Below are 18081 nucleotides of genomic sequence, written 5' to 3' on the forward strand. Positions count from 1 at the left end.
CCTTGATAACCCTGCATTACCTTACCGTAAGAGACCAGCTGCCTAGAGTTCACCTTGATAACCCTGCATTACCTACCGTAAAGAGACTGTGTAGACTTCACCTTGATAATCACCTGCATTACCTAGTAGAGACTGTGTAGAGCTGCCTTGATAAGCTGCCTGTAATCATTACCTAGTAATCCGTAAGAGACTGTGTAGAGTAATCACCTTGATAACCCTGCATTACCTACCGTAAGAGACTGTGTAGAGTTCACCTTGATAACCCTGCATTACCTTACCGTAAGAGACTGTGTAGAGTTCACCTTGATAACCCTGCATTACCTTACCGTAAGAGACTGCTGTAGAGTTCACCTTGATAACCCTGCATTACCTTACCGTAAGAGACTGTGTAGAGTTCACCTTGATAACCCTGCATTACCTTACCGTAAGAGACTGTGTAGTAACTTCACCTTGATAACCCTGCATTACCTTACCGTAAGAGACTGTGTAGAGTTCACCTTGATAACCAGCTGCATTATCCTTACCGTAAGAGACTGTGTAGAGTTCACCTTGATAACCCTGCATTACCTTACCGTAAGAGACTGTGTAGAGTTCACCTTGATAACCCTGCATTACCTACCGTAAGAGACTGTGTAGAGTTCACCTTGATAACCCTGCATTACCTTACCGTAAGAGACTGTGTAGAGTTCACCTTGATAACCCTGCATTACCTCACCGTAAGAGACTGTGTAGAGTTCACCTTGATAACCCTGCATTACCTGCCGTAAGAGACTGTGTAGACTTCACCTTGATAACCCTGCATTATCACCGTAAGAGACTGTGTAGACTTCCTTGATAAGGCATTAAGCAGTAGAGTTGTGATTGCTGTCAGTGAAACCCAGCTAGTTGCTATACATCCTTTAATCAAAGTCAACAGCACAGACGGAACAGACTTTGTTTCAAAGGTATTTTGTTTTCGTTAACTGAAGAGCACTTCAGCTGCGAAAACACCAGTTGAAACATCCAGTTGAGAAAGTTTATTCAGAAGTCAGTAGTGAATTGGAAACAGTCAATGTTACAGCGTTAAAATCCTATACAATGACGATGTATGATGAAGGAGGAGAGTCAGTTGTGTTCACGCCAAAGAAAACACAAACCTTACCCAGAAAATCAACGATAGGCAGATTCTCACCAATTCTTTATAGTCCCTGTCATTTCAAAACTTTAAAAACATTATTTATTTTTTTTTTTTTAAGAGACTGGGGGTATAAATGAAAACCTGTTAATCTAATGCAATGTTAATACAAAATAAATGTCATGATAAATTCCACATAAAGAAAGTGAAATGAAAATAAAAATCCTATATACAAACCTCTGTACAAAGCGGGAATATGGATAGAAAAAGATAAACCACTGAATAAAATGTATGTTTTCTGTAACTATGGATACAACCGATAAAGACAGAATAAAGATAAACCTATGGATACAAAAGATAAACCACAGAATAAAATGTATGTTTTCTGTTACTATGTGCTCCCAGCTCCTAAGGGCAGGTGGGAGGGGTCAGAATGTTGGTCGTCACTCACACACAGCCTGTCTATTGGTCAAAGACAGAACCAGAGAACGCTTCATTCACCTGGTTCTGATTCTATATTCATTTCACTCATTCTAAAGGTTCTATAGGTGGAACACGATCTCATAGCATTACAAAGGCCTGAACTGGTATCAGGTGGAGAATGGAGTCCTAGATGGTAGATAGCATCAATACATTCAGTGACCAGTAATCATGTGAAACTGATTCACCTATCTACCCTATGGTAAAGTAGACCGCATCATCACACTTCAGGCAAAAATTGAAAAAGGATCAATGAGGCTCTGCCACAAAATGGCACCCTATTCCCTATGTAGTGCACTACTTTTAACCAGAGCCCTATCGGCCATGGTCAAAAGTAGTGCACTATATGGGGAATAGGGTGCTGTTTGGGACACCGACAAGATGAATGGCTCAATAAGGAGTGTTGCCTGAGTGAGATACTCTTCTTCCACTCCTGGTCAGACTGCGGCTGTTTCCCCAAATGGCACCCTGTTCACTATATAGTGCCCTACGTTTGACCAGAACCCGATGGTGAAAAGTAGTCCACTATTGGAAATAGGTTGCCATTTTGTTAACGCAGCCTTGTGTTGAGCGGGGATGAGGAGGGGGGGGGGGGGGGGATTGCAGAGGGGAAAGAACCTTGTGTGTTTTAAATCGGGTGTCTTAAGGTCATTGTTTATTGTACAATTCCTGAATCGATGGAGGCTTGTTTCCTGGTGGTCTTAGGGGGAGGAGGAGGAGGGGTCTTGCTGGGAAGAGGAGGTGGCAAATGCTATTCAAAAAAAGAAAAGAGAGAATACACAAATATTAAGCCACGTTTATAAGACATTATAAAGGCTTATACATCCTTATAACACGTTATGAAGCTTTAAACTCAGCTTATACATCCTTATAACACGTTATGAAGCTTTAAACTCAGCTTATACATCCTTATAACACGTTATGAAGCTTATACATCCTTTAAACCATCCTTATACTTTAAATCCTTATAACACGTTATAAAGCTTTTAACTTATACATCCTTATAACACGTTATAGCTTTAAATCCTTATACATCCTTATAACACGTTAGAACCTTATAACCCTTAGAGACTTTAAAACATCCTTATAACACGTTGTGAGACTTTAAATCAGTATCATCCTTATAACGTTATGAAGCTTAAAACAGCTTATACATCCTTATTATGAAGCTTTAAACTCAGCTTATACATCCTTATAACACGTTGTGGAGCTTTAAAGACTTATACATCCTTATAACACCTGAGCTTTAAACTCATATACATCCTTATAACACGTTATGAAGCTTTAAACTCAGCTTATACATCCTTATAACACGTTATGAAGCTTTAAACTCAGCTTATACATCCTTATAAGACTGTGTAGAGCTTTAAAATCAGAAGCTTTAAACTCAGCTTATACACTTATAACACGTTGTGAAGTTCTTTAAACTCAGCTTATACCCCTTACACTTATACATCCTTATAACACCGTAAGAGACTGTGTAGAGTCTTATACATTATAACACCTTGCATAAGCTTTAAACTAAGCTTATACATCCTTATGTGAAGCTTTAAACTCAGCTTATACATCCTTATAACACTTTGAAGCTTTAAACTCAGCTTATACATCCTTATAACACTTGTGTGAAGACTTATACATCCTTATAACACCTGAAGCTTTAAACTCAGACTTATACATCCTTATAACATGAAGCTTTAAACTCAGCTTATACATCCTTATAACACCTTGTGAAGCTTTAAACTCAGCTTATACATCCTTATAACACCTTGTGGCTTTAAACTCAGCTTATACATCCTTATAACACCTGTGTAGAACCTTTTAAACTCAGCAGCTTATACATCCTTATAACACCTTGTAGCTTTAAACTCAGCTTATACATCCTTATAACACCTTGTGAAGCTTTAAACTAAGAGAAGCTTAAACTTTAAACTCAGCTTATACATCCTTATAACACCTTGTAAAGCTTTAAAAGCTTATACATCCTTATAACACCTTGTTTATACATCCTTTAAAGCTTTACATACCTTATAACACTTGTAGAGTTCAGCTTTAAACTCAGCTTATACATCCTTATATATAAAACACCTTATGTCAAATACTTTAAACTACCGTAACAGACTGTTACTTTAAAAGCTTATACATCCTTATAACACCTTGTGAAGCTTTAAACTCGACTTATACATCCTTATAACACCTTGTGAAGCTTTAAACTCAGCTTATACATCCTTATAACACCTTGTGAAGTCAGCTTTATACATCCTTATAACACCTTTAAACTCAGCTTATACATCCTTATATACATCCTTATAACACCTTGTGAAGCTTTAAACTCAGCTCCTTATACATCCTTATAACACCTTATAACACCTTGTGAAGCTTTAAACTCGACTTATACATCCTTATAACACCTTGTGAATTTTTAAACTCAGCTTATACATCCTTATAACACCTTGTGAATCTTTAAACCTTGTGAAGCTTTAAACTCAGCTTATACATCCTTATAACACCTGTGAATATTTTCGACTTATACATCCTTATGAAGCTTTAAACTCAGCTTATACATCCTTATAACACCTTGTGAAGCTTATACATTTATAAACTCAGCTTATACATCCTTATAACACCTTGTGAAGAAGCTTATTTAAACTCAGTTTAACATCCTTATAACACCTGTAGTTAAACTCAGCTTATACATCCTTTAAACCTTGTGAAGCTTTAAACTACATCCTTATAACACCTTGTGAAGCTTTAAACTCAGCTTATACATCCTTATAACACCTTGTGAAGCTTTAAACTGGTTTATACATCCTTATAACACCTTGTGAAGCTTTAAACTCAGCTTAAACTCTTGTGAAGCTTTAAACTCAGCTTATACATCCTTATTTTTTTTTGGGAAGGGGCTTATACATCCTTATAACACCTTGTGAAGCTTTAAACTCTTATACATCCTTTAACAAAATAACTCACTTATACATCCTTAAACACCTTGTGGCTTGAAATCGGTTTATACATAACAAACCTTAACACCTTGTTTTCTGTAACTTATACATCCTATAAAGCTTTAAACTCGACTTATACATCCTTTATAAACACGTCCTTATGTGAAGCTTTAAACTCGGATGCTTCAAGTAGATTAAAGAAAGATGAATATCCTGGAAATGTAGCAGGTCATCTCACAACTCAGCAGTTAAAGATCCCTGAGATTCTGCTGCCAACACACTGACTCAAATCTCCAGCCACTTTAATAACGGAAACGTTGATGTAATACATGTATCACTAGCCACCTTATATAATGTTTATATACCCTACATTACTCATCTCATATGTATATACTGTACTCTACACAAGACTCAATGACACCAGCAGTCAAGGACTTGGAGTCAAACCCGCTGTCACTAGCTGGGAAAATCTGTTTGTAATGTCTCTCCCCACTAATCTAGTCTGACTCCAGTTTACTGCCTGTCCCTCCCCTAGTCTGACTCCAGTTTACTAATCTAGTCTGACTCCAGTTTACTGCCTGTCCCTCCCCACTAATCTAGTCTGACTCCAGTTTACTCCCTCCCCACTAATCTAGTCTGACTCCAGTTTACTGCCTGTCCCTACTAATCTAGTCTGACTCCAGTTTACTGCCTGTCTCTCCCCCACTAATCTAGTCTGACTCCAGTTTACTGCCTGTCCCTCCCCCACTAATCTAGTCTGACTCCAGTTTACTGCCTGTCCCTCCCCACTAATCTAGTCTGACTCCAGTTTACTGCCTGTCCCTCCCCCACTAATCTAGTCTGACTCCAGTTTACTGCCTGTCCCTCCCCACTAATCTAGTCTGACTCCAGTTTACTGCCTGTCCCCAGTCAGTTTACTGCCTGTCCCTCCCCCACTAATCTAGTCTGACTCCAGTTTACTGCCTGTCCCTCCCCACTAATCTAGTCTGACTCCAGGGAGGAGGACTGCCTGTCCCTCCCCCACTAATCTAGTCTGACTCCAGTTTACTGCCTGTCCCTCCCCCACTAATCTAGTCTGACTCCAGTTTACTGCCTGTCCCTCCCCCACTAATCTAGTCTGACTCCAGTTTACTGCCTGTCCCTCCCCACTAATCTAGTCTGACTCCAGTTTACTGCCTGTCCCTCCCCCACTAATCTAGTCTGACTCCAGTTTAACTGCCTGTCCCTCCCCTAAACTCCACTAATCTAGTCTGACTCCAGTTTACTGCCTGTCCCTCCCCCACTAATCTAGTCTGACTCCAGTTTACTGTCCCTCTTTAAACTCAGTCTGACTCCAGTTTACTGCCCCTCCCCCACTAATCTAGTCTGACTCCAGTTTACTGCCTGTCCCTCCCCACTAATCTAGTCTGACTCCAGTTTACTGCCTGTCCCTCCCCCACTAATCTAGTCTGACTCCAGTTTACTGCCTGTCCCTCCCCCACTAATCTAGTCTGACTCCAGTTTACTGCCTGTCCCTCCCCCTAGTCTGACTCCAATCTAGTCTGACTCCAGTTTAGTCCCTGTCCCCCCACTAATCTAGTCTGACTCCAGTTTACTGCCTGTCCCTCCCCCCAGCTTTACTAATCTAGTCTGACTCCAGTTTACTGCCTGTCCCTCCCCCACTAATCTAGTCTGACTCCAGTTTAACACCTGTCCTCCCCCACTAATTAGTCTGACTCCAGTTTACTGCCTGTCCCTAACCCCACTAATCTAGTCTGACTCCAGTTTACTGCCTGTCCTTACTAATCTAGTCTGACTCCAGTTTACTGCCTGTCCCTCCCCACTAATCTAGTCTGACTCCAGTTTACTGCCTGTCCCTCCCCCACTAATCTAGTCTGACTCCAGTTTACTGCCTGTCCCTCCCCCACTAATCTAGTCTGACTCCAGTTTACTGCCTGTCCCTCCCCACTAATCTAGTCTGACTCCAGTTTACTGCCTGTCCCTCCCCACTAATCTAGTCTGACCCTCCCCTACTAATCTAGTCTGACTCCAGTTTACTGCCTGTCCCTCCCCACTAATCTAGTCTGACTCCAGTTTACTGCCTGTCCCTACTAATCTAGTCTGACTCCAGTTTACTGCCTGTCCCTAAACTAATCTAGTCTGACTCCAGTTTACTGCCTGTCCCTCCCCACTAATCTAGTCTGACTCCAGTTTACTGCCTGTTTCCCTCCCCCCCTTATAATCTAGTCTGACTCCAGTTTACTGCCTGTCCCTCCCCCACTAATCTAGATCAGTTTAATCTAGCCTGTCCCTCCCCCTCAGCAGTGAGACTAATCTAGTCTGACTCCAGTTTACTGCCTGTCCCTCCCCCACTAATCTAGTCTGACTCCAGTTTACTGCCTGTCCCTCCCCCTCTAATCTAGTCTGACTCCAGTTTACTGCCTGTCCCTCCCCACTAATCTAGTCTGACTCCAGTTTACTGCCTGTCCCTCCTGAGTCTAATCTAGTCTGACTCCAGTTTACTGCCTGTCCCTCCCCCTACTAATCTAGTCTGACTCCAGTTTACTGCCTGTCCCTCCCCTCTAATCTAGTCTGACTCCAGTTTACTGCCTGTCCCTCCCCTACTAATCTAGTCTGACTCCAGTTTACTGCCTGTCCCTCCCCTCTAATCTAGTCTGACTCCAGTTTACTGCCTGTCCCTCCCCACTAATCTAGTCTGACTCCACTGCCTGTCCCTTAATCTAGTCTGACTCAGTTAACTGCCTGTCCCCCACTAATCTAGTCTGACTCCAGTTTACTGCCTGTCCCTCCCCACTAATCTAGTCTGACTCCAGTTTACTGCCTGTCCCTCCCCCACTAATCTAGTCTGACTCCAGCCTTTCCCCCACTAATCTAGCCTGTCCCTTCCCTGTCCCTCCCCTAATCTAGTCTGACTCCAGTTTACTACTGCCTGTCCCTCCCCAGTGAGACTAATCTAGTCTGACTCCAGTTTACTGCCTGTCCCTCCCCCACTAATCTAGTCTGACTCCAGTTTACTGCCTGTCCCTCCCCTCTAATCTAGTCTGACTCCAGTTTACTGCCTGTCCCTCCCCCACTAATCTAGTCTGACTCCAGTTTACTGCCTGTCCCTCCCCCACTAATCTAGTCTGACTCCAGTTTACTGCCTGTCCCTCCCCCACTAATCTAGTCTGACTCCAGTTTACTGCCTGTCCCTCCCCCACTAATCTAGTCTGACTCCAGTTTACTGCCTGTCTAGTCCTCCCCCTAATCTAGTCTGACTCCAGTTTACTGCCTGTCCCTCCCCCACTAATCTAGTCTGACTCCAGTTTACTGCCTGTCCCTCCCCCTAATCTAGTCTGATCTAGTCCCTCCCCTCTAATCTAGTCTGACTCCAGTTTACTGCCTGTCCCTCCCCCTCTAAGTCTGACTCCAGTCTGAGTCTGACTCCAGTTTACTGCCTGTCCCTCCCCTCTAATCTAGTCTGACTCAGTTTACTGCCTGTCCCTCCCCCACTAATCTAGTCTGACTCCAGTTTACTGCCTGTCCCTCCCCCTGACTAATCTAGTCTGACTCCAGTTTACTAATCTAGTCTGACTGTCCCTCCCTACTAATCTAGTCTGACTCCAGTTTACTGCCTGTCCCTCCCCCACTAATCTAGTCTGACTCCAGTTTACTGCCTGTCCCTCCCCCACTAATCTAGTCTGACCCAGTTTACTGCCTGTCCCTCCCCCACTAATCTAGTCTGACTCCAGTTTAATCTAGCCTGTCCCTCCCCCACTAATCTAGTCTGACTCCAGTTTACTGCCTGTCCCTCCCCATCAATTAGAGTCTGACTAATCTAGTCTGACTCCAGTTTACTAGGAGACTAAGAGTGGCCTTAGCCTGACTCCAGTTTACTGCCAAGTCTCCCCCTCCCAGTGAGACTAATCCCTCCCCTGCCAAGTCTCCCCTCCCTCAATCTAGCCTCTGAGTCAGTGAGTCTGACTCCTGTAGGTAGGAGGAGACAGGCTGAGGTCCCTGTAGGAGACATCTCAGGGAGGAGAAAACAGGGACAGGCTGAGGTAGGAGGAGACAGGCTGAGGCAGGAAGGAGACAGGCTGAGGCAGGAGGAGACTGAGGCAGGAGGAGACAGGCTGAGGCAGGAGGAGACAGGCTGAGGTAGGAGGAGAGCCTGAGGTAGTAGGAGACAGGCTGAGGCAGGAGGAGACAGGCTGAGGCAGGAGGAGACAGGCTGAGGTAGGAGGAGACAGGCTGAGGTAGGAGGAGACAGGCTGAGGCAGGAGGAGACAGGCTGAGGCAGGAGGAGACAGGCTGAGGCAGGAGGAGACAGGCTGAGGTAGGAGGAGACAGGCTGAGGTATGAGGAGACAGGCTGAGGTAGGAGGAGAGGCTGAGGCAGGAGGAGACAGGCTGAGGTGAGGCAGGAGGAGACAGGCTGAGGTAGGAGGAGACAGGCTGAGGTAGGAGGAGACAGGCTGAGGCAGGAGGAGACAGGCTGAGGTAGGAGGAGACAGGCTGAGGCAGGAGGAGACAGGCTGAGGCAGGAGGAGACAGGCTGAGGCAGGAGGAGACAGGCTGAGGCAGGAGGAGAGGCTGAGGCAGGAGGAGACAGGCTGAGGTAGGAGGAGAGAGGCTGAGGCAGGAGGAGACAGGCTGAGGTAGGAGGAGACAGGCTGAGGCAGGAACAGACAGGCTGAGGCAGGAACAGACAGGCTGAGGCAGGAACAGACAGGCTGAGGCAGGAGGACCATCAGGCTGTAGCCACCAGGACAGCCATGGTGGAGGAGGAGAGGAGTGTGTTGCTGAGGACTGTGGACTGACCCTCCCTCCCTCCCTCCCTCCCTCCCTCCCTGGTGATGATGGGCTGTTGTTCCATTAACCGTAATATTGACGTGGCATCATTAAGGTGCTGTTCTTAGCCCACATTAAAAACCTACCCTTTGATGGTGTGTCAGGGGAGGGGTGGAGGGACTCGTCAAGTCTTCATTATCTCCTAGCAGGTTCCCATAATCAGCAGAGATGCCCTTCACGGGCAGGGGAGGAGGAGTCTCTCCTTTATCAACCCCCATCCCGTTCAGCTCCAGACCTGAGAGACAGACAGACAGGCAGAGAGAGAGAGACAGAGAGAGAGAGACAGAGAGAGAGAGACAGAGAGAGACAGAGAGACAGACACAGAGAGAAACAGAGAGACAGACACAGAGAGACCGAGAGAGAGAGACAGACAGAGAGACAGAGAGAGAGAGAGAGAGGGACAGAGGACAATCTTTAGTCCTGAGGTCACCACTCATCCCCAATGGAAACTAATTATTCAGATTGTGCCAGTGGCGAATAGTCTTGCACATTTTCTTTTGTATGATGAGTAATCTGTGTAGGTAGGAGACGTATGTACTGGCCCAGACAATATTACAGTAAATTAGATCTGGGTCAACGCAGCTCTAGTGTAGCGTTGAGAAGCGAACTTGATGAACCAAACCACTCTGATGATTCCAACAGATTTCATCACTTTGCTACAGACAAAATGAACATGTTCCTACCAGGATAACGTTTCATCAATTAGAGCTCTGAGGAATCTAGTGGGTGTGGCCTTCCTTGATATGGTTTCATCAATTAGAGCTCTGAGGAATCTAGTGGGTGTGGCCTTCCTTGATATGGTTTCATCAATTAGAGCTCTGAGGAATCTAGTGGATGTGGCCTTCCTTGATACGGTTTCATCAATTAGAGCTCAGAGGAATCTAGTGGGTGTGGCCTTCCTTGATATGGTTTCATCAATTAGAGCTCAGAGGAATCTAGTGGGTGTGGCCTTCCTTGATATGGTTTCATCAATTAGAGCTCAGAGGAATCTAGTGGGTGTGGCCTTCTTTGATATGGTTTCATCAATTAGAGCTCAGACGAATCTAGTGGGTGTGGACTTCCTTGATATGGTTTCATCAATTAGAGCTCAGAGGAATCTAGTGGGTGTGGCCTTCCTTGATATGGTTTCATCAATTAGAGCTCTGAGGAATCTAGTGGATGTGGCCTTCCTTGATACGGTTTCATCAATTAGAGCTCAGAGGAATCTAGTGGGTGTGGCCTTCCTTGATATGGTTTCATCAATTAGAGCTCAGAGGAATCTAGTGGATGTGGCCTTCCTTGATACGGTTTCATCAATTAGAGCTCAGAGGAATCTAGTGGATGTGGCCTTCCTTGATACGGTTTCATCAATTAGAGCTCAGACGAATCTAGTGGGTGTGGACTTCCTTGATATGGTTTCATCAATTAGAGCTCAGAGGAATCTAGTGGGTGTGGCCTTCCTTGATATGGTTTCATCAATTAGAGCTCTGAGGAATCTAGTGGATGTGGCCTTCCTTGATATGGTTTCATCAATTAGAGCTCTGAGGAATCTAGTGGATGTGGCCTTCCTTGATACGGTTTCATCAATTAGAGCTCTGAGGAATCTAGTGGGTGTGGCCTTCCTTGATATGGTTTCATCAATTAGAGCTCAGAGGAATCTAGTGGATGTGGCCTTCCTTGATATGGTTTCATCAATTAGAGCTCAGAGGAATCTAGTGGATGTGGCCTTCCTTGATACGGTTTCATCAATTAGAGCTCAGAGGAATCTAGTGGATGTGGCCTTCCTTGATATGGTTTCATCAATTAGAGCTCAGAGGAATCTAGTGGGTGTGGCCTTCTTTGATATGGTTTCATCAATTAGAGCTCAGACGAATCTAGTGGGTGTGGCCTTCCTTGATACGGTTTCATCAATTAGAGCTCTGAGGAATCTAGTGGGTGTGGCCTTCCTTGATACGGTTTCATCAATTAGAGCTCTGAGGAATCTAGTGGGTGTGGCCTTCCTTGATATGGTTTCATCAATTAGAGCTCTGAGGAATCTAGTGGGTGTGGCCTTCTTTGATACGGTTTCATCAATTAGAGCTCTGAGGAATCTAGTGGGTGTGGCCTTCTTTGATATGGTTTCATCAATTAGAGCTCTGAGGAATCTAGTGGGTGTGGCCTTCCTTGATATGGTTTCATCAATTAGAGCTCTGAGGAATCTAGTGGGTGTGGCCTTCTTTGATACGGTTTCATCAATTAGAGCTCTGAGGAATCTAGTGGGTGTGGCCTTCCTTGATACGGTTTCATCAATTAGAGCTCTGAGGAATCTAGTGGGTGTGGCCTTCCTTGATACGGTTTCATCAATTAGAGCTCAGAGGAATCTAGTGGGTGTGGCCTTCCTTGATATGGTTTCATCAATTAGAGCTCTGAGGAATCTAGTGGGTGTGGCCTTCCTTGATACGGTTTCATCAATTAGAGCTCTGAGGAATCTAGTGGGTGTGGCCTTCCTTGATACGGTTTCATCAATTAGAGCTCTGAGGAATCTAGTGGGTGTGGCCTTCCTTGATACGGTTTCATCAATTAGAGCTCAGAGGAATCTAGTGGGTGTGGCCTTCCTTGATATGGTTTCATCAATTAGAGCTCTGAGGAATCTAGTGGGTGTGGCCTTCCTTGATACGGTTTCATCAATTAGAGCTCAGAGGAATCTAGTGGGTGTGGCCTTCCTTGATACGGTTTCATCAATTAGAGCTCTGAGGAATCTAGTGGGTGTGGCCTTCCTTGATACGGTTTCATCAATTAGAGCTCTGAGGAATCTAGTGGGTGTGGCCTTCCTTGATATGGTTTCATCAATTAGAGCTCAGAGGAATCTAGTGGGTGTGGCCTTCCTTGATACGGTTTCATCAATTAGAGCTCAGAGGAATCTAGTGGGTGTGGCCTTCCTTGATACGGTTTCATCAATTAGAGCTCTGAGGAATCTAGTGGGTGTGGCCTTCCTTGATATGGTTTCATCAATTAGAGCTCAGAGGAATCTAGTGGGTGTGGCCTTCCTTGATACGGTTTCATCAATTAGAGCTCAGAGGAATCTAGTGGGTGTGGCCTTCCTTGATACGGTTTCATCAATTAGAGCTCTGAGGAATCTAGTGGGTGTGGCCTTCCTTGATACGGTTTCATCAATTAGAGCTCAGAGGAATCTAGTGGGTGTGGCCTTCCTTGATACGGTTTCATCAATTAGAGCTCTGAGGAATCTAGTGGGTGTGGCCTTCCTTGATACGGTTTCATCAATTAGAGCTCTGAGGAATCTAGTGGGTGTGGCCTTCCTTGATACGGTTTCATCAATTAGAGCTCTGAGGAATCTAGTGGGTGTGGCCTTCCTTGATATGGTTTCATCAATTAGAGCTCAGAGGAATCTAGTGGGTGTGGCCTTCCTTGATACGGTTTCATCAATTAGAGCTCAGAGGAATCTAGTGGGTGTGGCCTTCCTTGATATGGTTTCATCAATTAGAGCTCAGAGGAATCTAGTGGGTGTGGCCTTCCTTGATACGGTTTCATCAATTAGAGCTCAGAGGAATCTAGTGGGTGTGGCCTTCCTTGATATGGTTTCATCAATTAGAGCTCAGAGGAATCTAGTGGGTGTGGCCTTCCTTGATACGGTTTCATCAATTAGAGCTCAGAGGAATCTAGTGGGTGTGGCCTTCCTTGATACGGTTTCATCAATTAGAGCTCAGAGGAATCTAGTGGGTGTGGCCTTCCTTGATACGGTTTCATCAATTAGAGCTCAGAGGAATCTAGTGGGTGTGGCCTTCCTTGATACGGTTTCATCAATTAGAGCTCTGAGGAATCTAGTGGGTGTGGCCTTCCTTGATACGGTTTCATCAATTAGAGCTCAGAGGAATCTAGTGGGTGTGGCCTTCCTTGATACGGTTTCATCAATTAGAGCTCAGAGGAATCTAGTGGGTGTGGCCTTCCTTGATACGGTTTCATCAATTAGAGCTCTGAGGAATCTAGTGGGTGTGGCCTTCCTTGATACGGTTTCATCAATTAGAGCTCAGAGGAATCTAGTGGGTGTGGCCTTCCTTGATACGGTTTCATCAATTAGAGCTCAGAGGAATCTAGTGGGTGTGGCCTTCCTTGATACGGTTTCATCAATTAGAGCTCAGAGGAATCTAGTGGGTGTGGCCTGTTCCATTTAATTGAATATAATAAAGTTGAATGTATTAATGTTTACAGAGAATTTGTTTATCTGGAATCATTTAGAAAATGTGGCCATGCCTGAGTTGGTTTCATTTAATTAGTGAATCAAAAATGCTTGGGTGATACAATGTAATTGGTATCATCAGTAAAGAGAAGGGAGGTACGGTAGAAGACACAACAGCAAGGTCATTGATATAGATTAGGAAGAACAAAGGGCCAAATAGTACGATCCACTATGAAAACTAGACTGGTAAAACACTTACCCTCCACTATGAAAACTAGACTGGTAAACCTTCACCCTCCACTATGAAAACTAGACTGGTAAAACCCTCACCAGTAACCCTCCACTATGAAAACTAGACTGGTAAAACCCTTACCCTCCAATATGAAAACTAGACTGGTAAAACCCTCACCCTCCACTATGAAAACTAGACTGGTAAAACCCTCACCACTAACCCCTACCCTCCACTATAAAAACTAGACTGGTAAAACCCTCACCAGTAACCCACCACTATGAAAACTAGACTGGTAAAACCCTCACCACTAACCCTTACCCTCCACTATGAAAACTAGACTGGTAAAACCCTCACCACTAACACTTACCCTCCACTATGAAAACTAGACTGGTAAACCTTCACCCTCCACTATGAAAACTAGACTGGTAAAACCCTCACCAGTAACCCTCCACTATGAAAACTAGACTGGTAAAACCTTTACCCTCCACTATGAAAACTAGACTGGTAAAACCCTCACCCTCCACTATGAAAACTAGACTGGTAAAACACTAACCCCTACCCTCCACTATGAAAACTAGACTGGTAAAACCCTCACCAGTAACCCGCCACTATGAAAACTAGACTGGTAAAACCCTCACAACTAACCCTTACCCTCCACTATGAAAACTAGACTGGTAAAACCCTCACCAGTAACCCGCCACTATGAAAACTAGACTGGTAAAACCCTCACAACTAACCCTTACCCTCCACTATGAAAACTAGACTGGTAAAACCCTCACCACTAACACTTACCCTCCACTATGAAAACTAGACTGGTAAAACCCTCACCACTAACCCTTACCCTCCACTATGAAAACTAGACTGGTAAAACCCTTACCCTCCACTATGAAAACTAGACTGGTAAAACCCTCACCACTAACCCTACCCTCCACTAGGAAAACTAGACTGGTAAAACCCTCACCACTAACCCTTACCCTCCACTATGAAAACTAGACTGGTAAAACCCTCACCACTAACCCTTACCCTCCACTATGAAAACTAGACTGGTAAAACCCTCACCACTAACCCTTACCCTCCACTATGAAAACTAGACTGGTAAAACCCTTACCCTCCACTATGAAAACTAGACTGGTAAAACCCTCACCCTCCACTATGAAAACTAGACTGGTAAAACCCTCACCACTAACCCTTACCCTCCACTATGAAAACTAGACTGGTAAAACCCTCACCACTAACCCTTACCCTCCACTATGAAAACTAGACTGGTAAAACCCTCACCACTAACCCTCACCCTCCACTATGAAAACTAGACTGGTAAAACCCTCACCACTAACCCTTACCCTCCACTATGAAAACTAGACTGGTAAAACCCTCACCAGTAACCCTTACCCTCCACTATGAAAACTAGACTGGTAAAACCCTCACCACTAACCCTTACCCTCCACTATGAAAACTAGACTGGTAAAACCCTCACCACTAACCCTCACCCTCCACTATGAAAACTAGACTGGTAAAACCCTCACCACTAACCCTTACCCTCCACTATGAAAACTAGACTGGTAAAACCCTCACCAGTAACCCTTACCCTCCACTATGAAAACTAGACTGGTAAAACCCTCACCAGTAACCCTTACCCTCCACTATGAAAACTAGACTGGTAAAACCCTCACCAGTAACCCTTACCCTCCACTATGAAAACTAGACTGGTAAAACCCTCACCAGTAACCCTTACCCTCCACTATGAAAACTAGACTGGTAAAACCCTTAACCTCCACTATGAAAACTAGACTGGTAAAACCCTCACCCTCCACTATGAAAACTAGACTGGTAAAACCCTCACCACTAACCCTCACCCTCCACTATGAAAACTAGACTGGTAAAACCCTCACCACTAACCCTTACCCTCCACTATGAAAACTAGACTGGTAAAACCCTCACCAGTAACCCTTACCCTCCACTATGAAAACTAGACTGGTAAAACCCTCACCAGTAACCCTTACCCTCCACTATGAAAACTAGACTGGTAAAACCCTCACCACTAACCCTCACCCTCCACTATGAAAACTAGACTGGTAAAACCCTCACCACTAACCCTCACCCTCCACTATGAAAACTAGACTGGTAAAAACCTCACCAGTAACCCTACCCTCCACTAGGAAAACTAGACTGGTAAAACCCTCACCAGTAACCCTTACCCTCCACTATGAAAACTAGACTGGTAAAACCCTCACCACTAACCCTCACCCTCCACTATGAAAACTAGACTGGTAAAACCCTCACCACTAACCCTCACCCTCCACTATGAAAACTAGACTGGTAAAACCCTCACCACTAACCCTCACCCTCCACTATGAAAACTAGACTGGTAAAACCCTCACCACTAACCCTTACCCTCCACTATGAAAACTAGACTGGTAAAACCCTCACCAGTAACCCTTACCCTCCACTATGAAAACTAGACTGGTAAAACCCTCACCAGTAACCCTTACCCTCCACTATGAAAACTAGACTGGTAAAACCCTCACCACTAACCCTCACCCTCCACTATGAAAACTAGACTGGTAAAACCCTCACCACTAACCCTCACCCTCCACTATGAAAACTAGACTGGTAAAACCCTCACCACTAACCCTCACCTCCACTATGAAAACTAGACTGGTAAAACCTCACCACTAACCCTACCCTCCACTATGAAAACTAGACTGGTAAAACCCTCACCACTAACCCTTACCCTCCACTATGAAAACTAGACTGGTAAAACCCTCACCACTAACCCTCACCCTCCACTATGAAAACTAGACTGGTAAAAACCACTAACCCTCACCCTCCCTAGACTAACCCTCACCCTCCACTATGAAAACTAGACTGGTAAAACCCTCACCACTAACCCTACCCTCCACTATGAAAACTAGACTCCACAATGAAAAAACTGGTAAAACCCTCACCCTCACTATGAAAACCACTAAAACCCTACCCTCCACTATGAAAACTAGACTGGTAAAACCCTCACCACTAACCCTTACCCTCCACTATGAAAACTAGACTGGTAAAACCCTCACCACTAACCCTTAACCCTCCACTATGAAAACTAGACTGGTAAAACCCTCACCACTAACCCTTACCCTCCACTATGAAAACTAGACTGGTAAAACCCTCACCACTAACCCTAACCCTCCACTATGAAAACTAGACTGGTAAAACCCTCACCACTAACCCTTACCCTCCACTATGAAAACTAGACTGGTAAAACCCTCACCACTAACCCTTACCCTCCACTATGAAAACTAGACTGGTAAAACCTCACCACTAACCCTTACCCTCCACTATGAAAACTAGACTGGTAAAACCTCACCCTAACCCTTACCCTCCACTATGAAAACTAGACTGGTAAAACCCTCACCACTAACCCTTACCCTCCACTATGAAAACTAGACTGGTAAAACCCTCACCACTAACCCTTACCCTCCACTATGAAAACTAGACTGGTAAAAAAACCCTCACCAGAAAAACCCTTAAAACCCTCCACTATGAAAACTAGACTGGTAAAACCCTCACCACTAACCCTCACCCTCCACTATGAAAACTAGACTGGTAAAACCCTCACCAGTAACCCTCACCCTCCACTATGAAAACTAGACAGGTTTTGAACCCTGTGTCACACCACAGGATATCTTGGCCCTGGTAGATACACAGCCGTTTGCATTAACACATTGTTCTCTATCATAAACATGACCTATATATCCAATTATATGTTTAAATCATGACAAACATAATAATGCAATCTAGAAAGTTAGATTTAATGATCGACCGTGTCAAACGCTTTGGGATAAATCTCAAAAGATACCGTTCATTGTTGTTCACGGATGTAAAGATTTTATCCACGTGTTGCAAAAGAGCCGTGGAATCTGTGGAGTAGTTTTTTATGAAAACCGATATTTGTGCTCATATAGAATACAGTGTTGATTTAAATGTTTCAGCATTCTCTTATACACCAATCTTTCTAGGACTTTAGAAAAACATGGTAGTACAGATATTTGGGGCGATAATTTGTAAAATATCTTGGATCTCCAGATTTATAGAGAGAGGTATAACTTTCAATTTTTTTGAATCTTTAGGAACAATTACCAGTCTTCCTCGATCACTGAGCCTCATTTAACGTCCATCTTCACCAAATCAATCCCAACTGGATGGAGGTCATTTTTGAATCTTTAGGAACAATACCAGTCTTCCTCGATCACTGAGCCTCTTTAACGTCCATCTTCACCAAATCAATCCCAACTGGATGGAGGTCATTTTTGAATCTTTAGGAACAATACCAGTTGGGATTGATTTGG

At 44.3% G+C, this 18081-nt stretch overlaps 1 pseudogene; it reads right to left on the reverse strand.

The window, feature by feature from the left end:
* Positions 1-1260: 1260 nt before the first annotated feature.
* Positions 1261-18081, reverse strand: part of LOC115115761 (dedicator of cytokinesis protein 1-like) — a 209631-nt pseudogene continuing 192810 nt past the window's right edge.

Source organism: Oncorhynchus nerka, linkage group LG10 (genome assembly GCF_034236695.1).
Source record: "Oncorhynchus nerka isolate Pitt River linkage group LG10, Oner_Uvic_2.0, whole genome shotgun sequence".
NCBI classification, from domain to species: Eukaryota; Metazoa; Chordata; class Actinopteri; order Salmoniformes; family Salmonidae; genus Oncorhynchus; species Oncorhynchus nerka.